We start from the raw sequence: 15,746 nt of genomic DNA, 5'->3' as shown, positions 1-15,746 counted from the left end.
ACACTGAAAGTGTTGAGTAGGTTGTGTAAATCAAAGGAAAAAAATCCCATTTAAATGCATCAAGATTTCAGGTTGTAACACAACAAACTGGGGGGTGAATTCTTCCTATAGGCACAGTACTTTAGATTCAGTTATGGTTTGGTCCTGATACTGTGGATGGGTTAGCAGTTTCACAGCCAAAGCAGACACATAAATCAGCTATTGTTCTGTTACTGTTAGTAATGCAAGCCCTTCAAAAATGTGTTTATAGCTCACTGTCGACTCAACATATTACCTGTAGGGGTCACTGACTCCCACATTGCACAAGCTTCTGGAAATGAGCCTTTCCTCTGAGCGGTACTACAGTACGTATTGGCTGTCCTGGTAATGTAATCAGTCGCATAACAGACTGTGAGAATTCCATAACATCACAACTGTGAACAATACAAGAACGATATAACAAAACACTTGTGGAGAGAATGTAGAGCTAAAAAAGCACTCTGTATGGAACAGATTTGACAGTTTTGAACATGCAGCATCCTGCATGGTTGAGGTTCTGTATATTTGTCTCCAAGATCACTGTACTACAGTATCTACGGAGTCCTCAACACCAGTTTCAGCAATGTAGACAAATTCACCTTCCCTACTTTGCAAATTATTGCTTAAAGTACTCTCAGAGCAATAGAATATGGGATTTCAAACTCCGTAAAGCAGCAAATCAGGGATTTATTACAAGTCGTCTATTCTTTCATATAGATTGTGAACACAGATATGTTTTTTTGACGGTAATTTACATTTTTATTGGTTTTCCAATAAGGCACAGAAAAGGCAGCACAATGGAAAGCGCAAGAGGCACAGGGCTCTGAAAACTAAGCATAAAAATGCAAGACACCTCTGCAACACACAGGCCAGTAATATATTCATTTCATGCTCACATGTTAATCTCCCCAGTGGTTTTGCTTAAATCTCCTACTGATTTTAAAGTAGGTTGATTTGAGGAGATCCCAAAGGATGACTCAATGCTGACTGCAGGGGGGAAATTTAATGACAGGTTTACAAAGGTGAGTTAACACTAACCAACAGCCATGGGATAAATTAATACATGCAGAATGACTGGGGGTAGGGTATTGGTAGTAATGAGATTGTAATAATATTGCCACTGCACATGTGGGATGGATTGCTAATTTAAATCACTGTCATACATTTGAAGATAGCTGATCATCTTTCAAAATTGTCACCTTTTATTGCCTTATAGCCTGGAATTACAACTTCCAAGTGAAAAAAATATTCTAGAAATTTGCACAGGTGTAACCAATCACCTTCGAAATCACTCACCAAGTTAAATGGCCTGTAGGTTCCTTCTGCTGGGTAGTGAATTGCAAAGCAAAAACTCAACCATGAGCACCAAGACACTTTCAAGAGAACTCGGGACAAAGTTGTGAAAGGCACAGATCAAGGGATGGATAGAAAAAAAATATTAAATGCCTTGAATATCCCTTGGAGCATGGTCAAGACGATTATTAAGAAGTGGAAGGTTTATGGTACCACTAAGACCCTGCCTAAATCAGGCTGTCCCTCCAAACTGGATGACTGAGCAAGAAGGAGACTGATCAGAGAGGCTACCAAGAGGCCAATGGCAACTTTGCAAGAGCTACAAGCTTTTATGGCCAAGACTGGTCAAAGTGTTCATGTGACAACAATATCCCAAGCACTCCACAAATCTGGCCAGTATGGTAGGGTTGCAAGAAGGAAGCCATTACTCAAGAAAGCCACCCTGATCCTCATTTAAATGCATGAAACACTGAGGCACTGACACAACAAAATATGAAAAAAGTTTACCAGGGTGTATACTTTCTATAGGCATTGTACCTGAGTACACAGCACTGTGCTGATTTCTTCAAAACCTGTTTAAAAAGACCTACGTCCTTAATTGAAGTCTTAAATTATCCACCTTCATAAATGAGAATATAAGGTACAGTGCTGCATCTGATTAGATTTACTGCATCACGTGCTGCGTCAATCAATCAATCTCTATTTTATAGTACGCCTTTCATAGTGGACCACCATCACAATATCTTCAATAAAAAATAAATAAAAAGTCATGGTAAAATTACTTAATTAGAATTAATGAGCACCAGTTGCAGAAGAAAATAAGTAGACAATACTTTCCATAAAGATCTGAAGTTACCTCAGAACCTCTCTCAAAACAAAAGCATACTAATAAAAAGTTAAAGAAAGGTTTATTAGTAACACACATTCCCCCATACAAGCGGTACATATAAAAATCAGAATTAGTTTTGTAATTCCGATCACCATGATCTGCATCCTTCAATTGCACAAATGAACACTTAAGTGTGACATATTAACAGACAGAAAGATTACAATCATTGGGATGGTTCAGATGATTTTTATAACGTGTTTCTGGCTCTCAAGATCAGTGATAGGGTTTACTTCTTTACCAAGCAGGAAAAACCATTGCGTGAAGATACAATACTCTTAAGGACAAAAATAAAAGAGCTCTTCAAAAGAATGGCTCAAATGAAATATGAGTTTTAATATGAAAATACGTCCTGACATGTCCTGTCACTACTGTAACTCAAAATTAGATCTAGCTGTATCTTAGAACAACAGATTATGGTACCTACTTGTAAAGTAACATATGGATGAAGCAACAAATAGAGTTATTTTTCCTTTCACTGAACAGTGTAAAACCCCCCCAATAATAACCAAATTATTTTCTTCCAGGAGGGCAGAGCTATAACAGATGGGTCAATTAGTGGCACTTACAAGCAGTGAAAACACATCACTATCAAGCCACAACCTTCCAATGTGGTGGAAATCAATGTACTGTAATTAGCCTGCAATGACACAAAAGGTTTATCATCCATAGGCAAATCAGAGATACAGTATTATCGAATATTCATTGTGCCAGGAGGACCGAATAGAAGCCAAGAAACAACTCAATGTCTGAACGACTGACCTGCCTTTCAGTTCTGTGTCTCTTTCAATCAGTTGTGCCAAAGTGTGTTGTGATTCTATGATGTGAACACCTGCTCACTGAGATAAAAAATAACTTAATGTGACCAAAGCCGAATTAAAATTACAATAGCGCACTGCACCTCGCCATGCACCAGACCCCTCTATAAATCTAGCACTTTTTCTATCAACATCTGTGAAGACTACTTACTGATGGAAACAGAGGGAGAGAATTGGCTCCAGCACTTTGAATTTACATGGAAATTCATCCAGCAAACTGTGAAGAAAACGTTGGCAACGTATACAGCTCATATGTTCAAATTTTAATAACATTCAGGTTTTGCACAAGCAATATTTCAATCAGAGAGTGCCTAATTCATTTACGTTCAGCCAGGAGGCAGACAGAATGAGACTGACGTCCTTGTTTGATAGAACAAGATACCGTAAAGGCCAGCTGCATTTTAGATTTTAGAGCCAGCACGCATCCCCTGTGACAAACATCTCCAGCGTTCTGTAACAGGGATCCACATGGAGCCAATAGTACAGTATCTGCTGCCTGGTACCCTGTGGTTTCACTATAAAGATTAATATATTGGGACAGGTTTACTAAGTGTTTGCTCCACTTTCTTTTAAAAGAGAACATGGATGTTGAGAGAACTGAAACTGGTAGGAAACAACATAGGATCCCTGTTAAGCACGCTGATCCTAGTTTTCGATACAACTACATAGGTTTTAGACATTTAGACAAAATATGATTTTTGGAAAAACATCACAATGCAGAATTTGCTCGTGCTTTACTGTTATTACTGTTATCCCAATTTGATGAGTATCCTGTAAAAACTTTGTGTTCTGCCTTATGTGCAGTTAATTAAAATATGTAAAAACTGTACAGACCTTTTTGTCTCTAATATATCTCCTCTCGATACTGTGAATATCTATTAAGATGCACTTCAGAAACTGATCATGTTCCAGACTAATAGGGATGAATTTAATTGAACTCCCAAGAAGCTGTATGGGTCCACGTTATTTGAACTCTTTGCAGGTGGAATAGATTAACGATCCTGGCCCTAGGTTTGAAACAGACCCTTCTGTGTTCCGTGCCAGGAATCATGAGGCACTAAATGACATGGAGTACTGTATAATACTAATCAAATTTCACTAATTAACATGTGAAATGTTTAGATTTTACAGCATCTGTGATCATAAACTACAGTACAGTAAACCCAAACCAAACCTCTTCAATGGCAGCCTTGGAAATGCTGCCTGGAGCAAGCTTGTCCAGTGCCTGCTGGGCTTGTTCATGGTACTGCTTCCTGAGACAGGATTCTCCAGGCACACAAGGGCAGCTCTGATGTTCAGTGTTAGAGGCTAAATGACATAATTGCTCATAATGAGGAATAGTGGCCCTAGTGACAACGCAACATCTAAATGTCATCTGCTGTTTCCCTATTGGTTTGGTGACTCTCTAGTTTAGTGTTTATAAGTGTTTATATATACACATTATCAACTTCAGGATGTCTGGCTCATAAGCATAATGGCCCAATTTTTAACAGCATCTAACATTTCAAAGGTTTTCTTTCGGAACTGACAATAACAACATAACATGCAACCTTGCAGCTCGTAAAGCGGTGGGGGGGTTTGCTCCTTTTCAAATAAAATCTGTTATTCCTATAGTCTTGATAAACAAAGCATGAAAGCTTTGAAAGAGCCTTTATTGTTTAAAGGAAAAATCACTTTCTTATACCGTATATACTCTCTTAGCATGGCTGAAATCACTTTCCTTTACACTGTTCTTAAGTATCTGTACATGTTGTGAGTTATTAAACAAGTGGATGAAGACAAATCAATGTATGCTTTAAATTAGGCCTGCTGTGTTTGTTAATGAATAGAGTTATCCACCACGTATCCGTCTGTGGTGGGACCAGAGCAAGAACGGATATATAAAAATTCAGATAAGTTATTTCTGTTTTAAATACTATTATACACAGCTGTAACAATTACTAAGCTTCGAGAACTAGGTTATACTACAAAAGCTGTAATAATGTTTGTTTTGCTGCATTGATGGATATATCCTACATGCATTTTAATAATAAAGATATTATGTCTACTGCAAAGACCAATACCAATAACGTACTGGATTAGAAGTATAAAGAGAGAGTGGTCAAAAACCCAATCCTGTACCTCATCCTTGGAAAGTCAAAAGCCATCACCTGTATTTCCAGCCTTTTCCTTGTCTTTTATAATATACCAATACCATTATTTTGGAGGGTATTACAGTCAATACTGGTCAAAAAGTGTCCATTACCGATAATGTCACATGTAAGAACCTTCAATGCCGGTCTGAACACATTGATGCTATTACTCTGCATTGTTCTCCAAAAGAACGAGAAGGACCTACGGGCTTTGAGTCTATTCAAATGTTCCAATGTGGAAGGCTTTACACAGACAGAACATACACCAAGAACAAGAGCAATTCCAAACTTCAATAATTCATTTTCCACTTGGCTAAGCTTCATTACATGCTCACTAACAGGACACCACACCTTTATAAAAGGGGAAGAAGAAAAAAAAAAATAATAAAAAAGACAACCGAGCTCACTACGTGCTCTTGTCAATTCTTATAGTAAGGGTGCTAGAAAGTTCTGCATCTCAGCCTCAGTCACCGGTCACAAAAGATGGCACAGCACTCCATCATGGGGCTCTACAAGGTGAAGCGGGTGTTAAATCAGTTAACTCATAACCCGTCATTAGCCTCCTGCATATTAATGCAAAATGCATTCTCTTTCTCACAGCTAAACTTCCAACCCCTATACTTGCAGAACTAGTGATTATTTTTTATTTATTTGTTTTTCTGTTTTTTTTTTTTTTTTTTTTGTTCAGAGACATCTAGTAACTTCAATTCAAACTTGACTGGCCTTTATCCCATGTGGCCTGGACTAATCTGCATTTCCCATAAGCAGAGGTTTATGTTCTGGTATCTCCCGTTGTTGACATTATTAAAACATTCTTATGAAAAAAATATTTTTCACTCTATCATCAGTTTGCTTTCTGAAAAAATCAATTAAGCTGCATGCTTTCTTTTATAACACTAAATTTGAAATGTGATGAAAATTAGGTTGTTTTTTGGGGTTTAGTGAAGACCAGCCAAGTAAAGACCAGCCAATTACACATCATTATCAGGGCTTCTGATTTCTGTTTTAACCAATAAAACACCCCCGATATAAAAAAATAAATAAAATCGGTGGATAGCCAATAAACACCAGAAAACACCAGAAAAACTGTGGAAATAGTTAATCAATTCACAGTAACGTTACCCTTTTCCCGCTAAAAAATAAAACCTACTACAAAAATAATAATAATAGATATGTTTTCCAGTGCTGATAGGCAATGTCCCTCCTTCCTGACTTGTATCTATCATTGATACGTTCTGAATACTTTAAACCCGCCCCAAATACTGAGTGACAGCACATTTCTACATTTCTATTGGAGACTCTGCTTGAGAGATTTAAGATGGAGGCCTGATAGAGGGATTTAAAGCTTTATTACAGTTAAGATACAGAGGATTTAAAACAGAATTGTGGCAAAATGTACAAAAATGCCTACACTCAAAAACCCCAGAAGAATGTGCCTGTGACCATAGGGATTTTATTGTGGAAGACAGCAAAGCAAAGGAAAGAAGATACAACATAAAGTGTGCAAGTACTGTCGAGTTACTATACTTATTTTGACCCAAAAAAAAAAAACAAACAGTCTGAAGCATTTTGGAAAGTAACCGAAAACACCAATTTCATAGTGAACATCAAAAATGAAAGTCCCGAAAAAAATCGATTTACATAAAACATAACTCGAAATTCCTTTGAATTTACGATACCAGTCCAAATTTCCCACCCTCAATTTGAGGAAAAAAATAAAACATTGAATAAATATGCATTTACAAAAGATACAGCCTCAAATACGCATATGACAGCAATTTGCTACACACAGAGCATTACAGTTATGTGCTGCTTCTCATTACTCACAACTGTTTTTTTTTTCCAATTTGTGAACTGTGTCATTGCTTGGCCTGTCAAAAAATATGACAAGAATTTAAGATGCAGGATATTTTTGAGAAGCAAAAAATAGTTTAAAAAAAAGTGTGTCTTAAATTCTAATGAATACGGTATGTTATCATATGTAATTACAGCATAAATTATGCAACTTTACACTAACTGACTTGGTTTGCAAGTCCTTTATTTTCTATCTTGAGATCTCAGTACTGGAGGTAGATTGGAATTTTAAAGCTTAGGATGTGCTTGGTAAAAATGTAGAATGTATTTAAATTGTTGGAGACTAATTGGGCTATGGGCTAACTATCAGTATTTTGGCTGAACCATCTGTATGGCAGTGCCCACAATTTCATCACACGCTACCACCTACCAAAGCTTTTGATAATTACCCTTAATAGACTCACTGGACATGTGTGGAGTGGTTGTTTGTAATTGAAAAAATGTTTTTTTTTTAGTTTTGTTTTTTATACAACACCATTGGCTCACACCCCCATCAGTAAATGCTTGCCTATCCCTTTGACCCATAGCTCTAACCACCAGCACACCGCGACAGTCTATCTTTATTCATTGTACTGTATCATTGAGTTCATGCTGCATGAATGTGCAATTTATATTTTTCTGTGTTCGTTAAAAAAAAAAAAAAACTCAGTCTACACTTAATTGATTCTTTTCAGCTTCAGAGCAATACCAATATCTGAGATGCTTGTTAGGAATGAGGATGACAGCTTTGAAAAAGAAAAACGAACTAGTCAACATTGCTGTTCTATAGCAGGGTTTGAGTCTTTATCCCTCCTGGATAAGTACAGCTTCCTTTGCAATTTTCACAGTAACATTTTAACAGACTGGTGCTGAGTGATTAAGAAGATTATCACAATAATCAATATTATTATTTATGACCTGGTATTCTAGACATTTGATATTTAGAAAATATCCTGTCATTTGATCGACTACTGCATGACCTGGTACTCTGCTGTGGTGTGGTGCAGCCGCTCCCCACTTATTTATTACCTGTCAACCATTTTTTTGGTACCTTGGACATTTTTCATGAATCCTGAAATTCACATTTTATCAAGGGTGGATCTTAATAGTAAAAAACACTTATGCTATAAACGTAGTCTCTTTATTGTACATGTTGCAGGGTTTAACACTTTAAAGAGGTGGCACAATCAGTTGCAAATTTAAAGCACTTCACCCTTACGTTTTCAATTTAATGTGTTTCATCAAAATCAAGCCCTGTGTGTCATGGAGTCACGGCACATAAACTGTAGATCACTTCACCCATGCTGAAATTCCACAACTGTACACAGACCCTTGATGTCCAAAAAATAATAACAAGTTACCATCAACCTGTGAAGGCCTTTTCCAGAGTCCCTGCAGTACAATCTAATATATGTTACAACTGAAAGAAAACAAAAAGATAGAAAAAATAAGCATTCCTTCCAGGCTTGCGAGAGTGGATAATAATCAATAGCAGATGCTGGTAATATATTGTCTTCACCAGGCTTTAACCATGAGCTGCAATACATGTTCAGTGTCCTGTGCTTGGTGAGTCAATACGCATTCACGGCAAGCCATCATAAACCACTTATTACACTAGATCAATGCTCCGAGCCATAAAATGTCAAGAAGTTTTATTTATTTACTGTCTGTGTTTTTACATATGAGTACTGTTCGGTGCTAAAAACATATTTTTGATATTAAACTATTCAGTAACCCCAACATTACTAAATTGTCGTGACAATTATTACTCCAATTTAATATGTACAGTATATAGAGTTGCAGTGTACAGTAACTGCACAGTAGCATCAGTAGAACTATATTGTGACTGCTACCATTTCAAGTTACAGGGCATTTTGGGTTAAATGTTAAATGGGTATTTTGATTGCACTCTGCAGCTATTCTTCCATACTTTATTTTACAGCTTTTTTTAAAAAGAAAAATTAAAAATCAGATTATGCAGTGAAAACCCCATATTAAATATGCTACAATTCAATAATATCTGGAAAACTAGGATTTATCTTTCAGGTTTGTTTAAAACAGCTATGGTCTTTTAAATGAATACTTTTAACACAGTTAGATTGATATAAGTGGCACAAAGCCTATTATTCCCAGCTGTTACACAGCCAGTGGGTCCGCAGTGTACAACCTCCTACACCTCCAACAACTGCATGCAGCAAATTAATGACACCGTCACTGTTTCTACAGTGGCCTTACAAGCACAGTTGTTGTACCATGCACCTGGTGGTAAACGCAGCCAGCTCTCTAAGCACAGCGCCTGTTTTATAATGGAAGAGAGGAATTGGGCTGCAACGATAGCAGTGTCAAATCAGAGCAGGGCTGTACATCACGAAGGCAGCTGTTAAGAGTCACAGTGCTTGGCTGCAATATGAAGTGTTGTCTGTCCTTTTTGATTGACAGGATGATCACAAATCGGGCCAGGGTTGATGAGCGGTGTGTGTGCATGTTTCTGAAGCCTGCTACTCTGTCTATGGAAAATTTTGCATGGATTGAAGCTTTGATGTGATGTGTAATTGGGTGTAAAAGTCCATCGCTAGTCTGGAGCATTGAAAATAAGAAAAAAATAAAATAAAATAAAATAAATTTATATATATATATATATATATATATATATATATATATATATATATATATATATATATATATATATATATATATATATATATATATATATATATATATATATTATTATGTGTGTATATACACACACATTACACAATGCAAGGTGGAATTTGTTGCAGGGGTGTTGTCTCAACTGTATTGTACAGCAGTGTGATCAAAACTCAACCTTTTTTGGTAAGAGAATTCTCACGCTGAATGGTATTTAAAAAAACATAAAATCAGACAGTTAGCAATATCTGATCTTTGGCAGATGAAGCTGTATGCAGGTTTGCAGATTTGGCTACTCTAGTTTAGAAAAGCATCACACAAGTGACCTCCCACATGCTGTCTATTTCATCTGCACTTTTCTTGCAGTTTTGATGAAGTGGGAGACCAGTTTTTAAAACTGAATGTTCACTGTAAGTGTGATCAAAAGAGATTCCTGTCCTTGTTTGATGTATTTCCATTTTAAGTTAGTTCTAAAGAAACTGTGGAGTACTGCAAAAGTGTTTAGATCTACAGTATATTGGACACTGCCTAGTATAAAAATGTATTCTTTTCACAAATTCTCCGGTTTGGAATATTGGATTGATTTGCCAGAAGCAATATTCTTGTGTGCTCGTTACGTTTTCATTGGACCGCTTAATAACCTATTTTGGCAACGGGCAAAATGATACAGAAATAAATATTATAAAACTGTAGAAACAAATAGTACATCTTGTTATGAACAACAAGTGTAAAGTTTACCTAGTAAACAGGCATGCTATGATCAAAAACAGGATACATATTTCCTGTTTAAAAGGTGTTTGTTTTTTTGAAAAACAAAACTGAATAATAATAATAAAAGGGAACAAAAAACAAGATGCATTAAAATAGAGGACTCCAAAATAGTGCAGTGCATGAAAGCACCCAAACACACAGTCATTTACTTTAGAAGGCATTACTGTGCATGACTCGGTATTACAGCACTAAGTGTGGGCGCATTTCTGCAAGGCAAGTTTCACCCACAAAATAACAGTACATTTTAAAAAATGGTTTGAAAGGCTGTCAGCTAATTACGTTGTTAAAGGTAACAAATCAATATGATATGGGGTCTTAATCCAGTATATCTCATTAAATTCTGCATTAAACAGACCACAATGACTGTGGTTGCAACAGCATTAACAGAAATGGTTTCTTAACACCTTTAACAGTTTTTATCCTTGTTATGTTGTATCATTGATATTGGATTACACCCTCTTATCAGGTTATTTGTGATATAATTAGACCTGCTGAAGGCTTTCCACAACATACTGGGGAGAACATGGGGTCTGGGTTGAGACTGTTCTTTAAACCTTCCCCCCCAAGGGCATGGGCCCGGATTGGGATGTTAGGGTGGTGTATAGATGCTGCACCTGTACACATGAACAGATTAATATGCAAAGATTGCTTTTAAGTTGGGAGCTCCTAATACTGTTGCTAAACAAATGCTACTTCCAAAATACTTATATTCACAGAAAGATCAACAATTAAGATGGAAGTAAACGTTCATCAAAATGTTGACTTACATGAGGATATTTTAGTAGAAGAATTTCAAAAAGACTTTACAAAACACTGGGTCGACGAATGCACTTCTCAGCATCCAGCTCACTTGTCAGATATTACTGCCTCGTTCCCTGATAGAAATGCCACGTCATGGAAAAGTCAAAAGCCTTTAAGAGTAAGTAGTGGGGTTCCGAAAAATGTAACATTATACAGCCCCATGTGTTGCTACAACTGTTTAAATAATGTACCTGTAGTTTTCTTTTTATTGTTAACAACCGGACAGCTTTTTAGACTTACAATTCTAAAGTCTGTTTCAAAGCTCTGTTCAAAATGACCGTTCTAGTGCACTGGGGTTTGAGATCTGTCCTATAATTCACTGAAGGAAGAGCAATACAAAAAAACAAACAAAACAAAAAAAAACCCCAAAAAACATAAACAAGTGCTCTGGCTTTTCTGTTTCATACGACATAATGTGTTACCTGTTTGACAATGTGGGCAATAATCCTTAAGTTACCAGTGCACCAGAGCGCACATTTTGAAAAGAGCTTTGAAACAGACTTTAAGGTTATAAGTATAAAAAGTTGTCAGGATGTGAACAATGAAAAGAACAATTACAGGTTCATTATTTAAACAGTTGTAACAACATGTGGGGACGTGTAACACTATATTTTTCATAACCCCGCTATTTACTCTTTAGCAACTACTATCAGACTTTTTCTCTGCTTCTCTTTGTAGTGCACTGTGCACCAATATATCTGTAAAGTATAGCTCAGCATAACCCAAACTCATGGGTTATGATAATATCTTTATTTGTATATAACACCTTTCATAGTGGACCACCATCATAAAGCGCTTTACAGAGGTAGGCTGTGAACTGTGCATCAATATATGCAGAGTCACTTACAACAGGACATTGATATAACATCTCATCCACAGGATGGAGCACAAGGAGGTTAAGCGACTTGCTCAGGGTCACACAGTGAGTCAGTCAGTGGAAGAGGTGGGATTCAAACCGGTGACCTTCTGGTTATAAGCCCTGGACTTTAACCACTGGACCATACTATGTTCTATTAGTGTTCTTTTGTTCCTACAGTATGCATGTCTTGTTGCTAAGACAACAAAATCTTAATGGTTCATCAAACTATAGGCTGTACATTATGCGATCAAAAAATATTGATACATCTTGCATGGTTTTTCAAAATATGTCGATGTAACAATGTTCTGTGTATTGTACCCAGATTACATGGCTATAAGACGACTTTAAGGGGGATTTAAAAAGTAGCTGGAAGCCAAGACTTATATAAGCCTTAACCGTATATTTATATTTTGCGAACTTATATAAGCATGAAAATCTAGTGTATATAGATTCATATTGTTGAGTAAATGCTACACATTACATGGTTATCTATGGTACAATTACACATTTGCTAGGCTTTACCGAGTACAAGGTATCTGCTGAATGTAAAATATGTAGTGCACCAAATGAAGATGTCTCATATTTACTATATTTCATTTTATTGGTACAGTGCAATGATGGATAAATGGACCAATTATACAATATTTCCAAAGGTAACTTTTGGTTATATGATAATCTTTTTTTTTTTTTTAATTAGGCACAGGAGATGGAAAAAACTCCCCGAAATGACACAGTGGCCTAATCATCTACATTACTAAAGCGCTAAAATTTGCCCTGTTCAATAACCTGAACCAATATGGAGCAATACAAATCTGCAATTACTATAACACATTGTTTTATTAGATGGTAAAACTGAAGTCAATTATAGATTGTTCTGCGTTTGTTTTCTTTATATAAAAAACTTACTTCCAACCTGTTTCTTTCCCAAAATAAACTGTATCCCACAGTAGTAAATGCTGCTATATTCAACTAAGATAACAACCCCAGAACACATATATTTAAAATGCACCTAGAGCAGATGCCCTCCCACACCCAGTCTTACAATTAGTGTTGTATCATTTGTTGACTGACAGAGCGAGACTGGCAGGTATCACTATGCTGGGCAGAAGATCAACTGACTACATAACCTGTCACCAAAATTAGCTTTCATCTCGTATTCCTTTTGATTATAATATTGGTGTCAATTAAAATGGGAGATCATGTGACATACTGCTTACTTCCAACTTTAAAAATAATAATTACACTACAGTAACAGAATTAGAATTGAAATACACAAGTGCACAAGGCCACAACACTGTACTGTATAGCTTTTCCATTTTCTTACTTTACTGTAGAAACAATAGCCTAATTAGAGAAGGTCTCCCAAGTTCTGTACTAATAATCCTAGCATAGCTTGATCTGTCAAGATCAGAAAAACATTTTTAGTGCCAAGATAAATTCTACACTTTTTAGATACCGGTAGAATTTAAAACAAATTAAAAAATTCATTCAAATGTCATTATCACGAGTTTATATGTTAGATGATAGTAGAATTAAATTCTAAAAAGTATTTCCAGTACTTATGCAGTGCCTACAGGAACACTGCAAAATAAGTTTGCCAGAGAATTAAAGCTGCCTTCCTTTATTAAAGTGAAAATCAAGCAGGCACATTACTGTCTGTAATGATATTATATAAGACTTGCACTCCAATCACCTGGACAGCAAGCTTGTACCTCAATGCCAATGTACATAATCTTAGCTGTAGTATTGGCAGAGCTCTGACAAAAGCCTACGTCTTGATGAGCTAACGCCATGTCCTCCTGCTTAGATACTGAAAGTCTGTTATACTGTATGTTCATTTTCAGAATAATGAGTTTCGTATCTGTTTTACATTCTATCATGGGTGTTCTTTATTATCCTTGAACAATAATCCCTGCTTTGGAGGAGGAATCCAGAACAGCTCCACACCCCTTGTGGTTATTTTATAAGCCATTAGGAAGATGGAAAACTCACATGATCGGACACAGGTAAGAAATGAAATATTATGAAAAATGTAAATGCCTTTAAAGAGTCCATTACTGTGTGCATGAGATTGCTGCAGATTGCCTACTCATTTTGCAATACAGGCCAAATTTATTCCCCCTGTGCTGACTAATTCAATTCTACAAGGTCTTCAATTTCCCATTGCCTATTAAATGGGGCCAGAGTATAAGATGTCAGTGGATGCACCCTGTGTAAATGCATTCAGATAGTAATATAACTGCTGGATGGTTAGGTTAATACTAATTCATAGTCTTTAGTGTTATATAGTGAAGACTTAGACCTATTTTATGTGACACATTAATAATAATAATAACAATAATAATAATAATAATAATAATAATAATAATAATAATAATAATAATAATAATAATAATAATAATGCTGGATTTTTATGATTAAAAAATAACTGAAGCAGAATTAAAATGAATGCATTTGACTACAGTGACCTATTTGTTTTTCATCCTTTTTGTTTAAGTGTGTGTAAAGCACTGAGAGCCATGTTGGTAGATCTTGTTTTACAGCTCTCCCACTTGCTTTGACAGTCATGTTGAACAGACTGCTTGTCTGTGGAGGTCAACTGCATTGCAAGCTCTCATTAAAACTGAGCTAATTTTCCAGTTCAAGATAGTTACAATAAAGACTTCACTGTACTAGTTAGCTGAGTATTGCCACTGTCAAAACTGCCATATGATGAAACAAACAAGCACTGTCACACTCGGACACAACGGCAATAGACTAGTACAGTGCATTAAAGAGCCATTTATCTTTCCAAGGGTCAGCTTGGGGATTGTGAGATAAGAAAAAATAAATAAATAAATCAGGTCCAGCTTGACATTGTGCCCAGAAAAAATGAACACATCTGGGCTTTACCATAACAGTGGGTGACATTTAATCAATTTCAGACCCTAACAGGAAGAATGTGCTTCTGCTGTAGAACATCAGCCTATAGGCTACATAGAATATGCCTTTCCTATAAGCTACCGAGAGAGAACAAGATGGATCATTGTGATTTACAACTTAAAACCCCAAAACCGATTGTATACATGGGTCATTCCATGCCAACACAACCAGTGCCGTTGCTCTTCCGTCTCTGATTTTCCTAGAAAAAGTCAGGTGGGAGTTTTCAGACACGCCGAGTTCAGAAATGATAGCCATTATTTATTTATTTATTTTTAAATTTCCCCTTTCGACCTGTGACCTAAAGTGAGAAGGCACCTTGACCAAAAAAATCACCCTGGGTGCAATTTATATGCTACCACCTCGTTCTACTTGTAATGAATAGGGCTTTTCAGAAAAAAATACTAGAAGCACCCTACTCACTTCTGGCAAATTGCAAAACGAGGGGAAACTGACAAGTTTTGTTCGAACTTCAGCCTAACCCTTTACCCTGTAGGGGATGCGGGTCCTAAAATGTAAGTATTGCTGTAAGAACCTTAGGAACCAGTCTTCCAAATTCTGTGAAAAACGTTTGGTTACAAGTCCCACCACCTGTCATTAAACCCCCTTGAAATTAGAATTTTTGCTATTTGTATCAAGTTTAAATCGTAATAACTTGTGTGGGGGGACTCCAAAAAATCATCCAAAGATATGTTTGGATAGATGTTAATGAGATCTACAAGCAAAATATGTTGGTATCTGGGGATTGGGCATTCGAGCATTGCTTA

General features: G+C 36.4%; 1 protein-coding gene across 1 annotated transcript in view; it reads right to left on the bottom strand.

Annotated features, from left to right (window-relative positions):
• b4galt2 (UDP-Gal:betaGlcNAc beta 1,4- galactosyltransferase, polypeptide 2) overlaps positions 1-15,746 on the bottom strand; it is an 86,330-nt gene that overhangs the window by 67,928 nt on the left and 2,656 nt on the right. The gene's annotated exons all lie outside the window — the stretch shown is intronic.

This window comes from Polyodon spathula, chromosome 18, assembly GCF_017654505.1.
Source record: "Polyodon spathula isolate WHYD16114869_AA chromosome 18, ASM1765450v1, whole genome shotgun sequence".
In the NCBI taxonomy this organism is placed as follows: domain Eukaryota; kingdom Metazoa; phylum Chordata; class Actinopteri; order Acipenseriformes; family Polyodontidae; genus Polyodon; species Polyodon spathula.
This window is presented reverse-complemented; position numbering and strand designations above follow the sequence as displayed.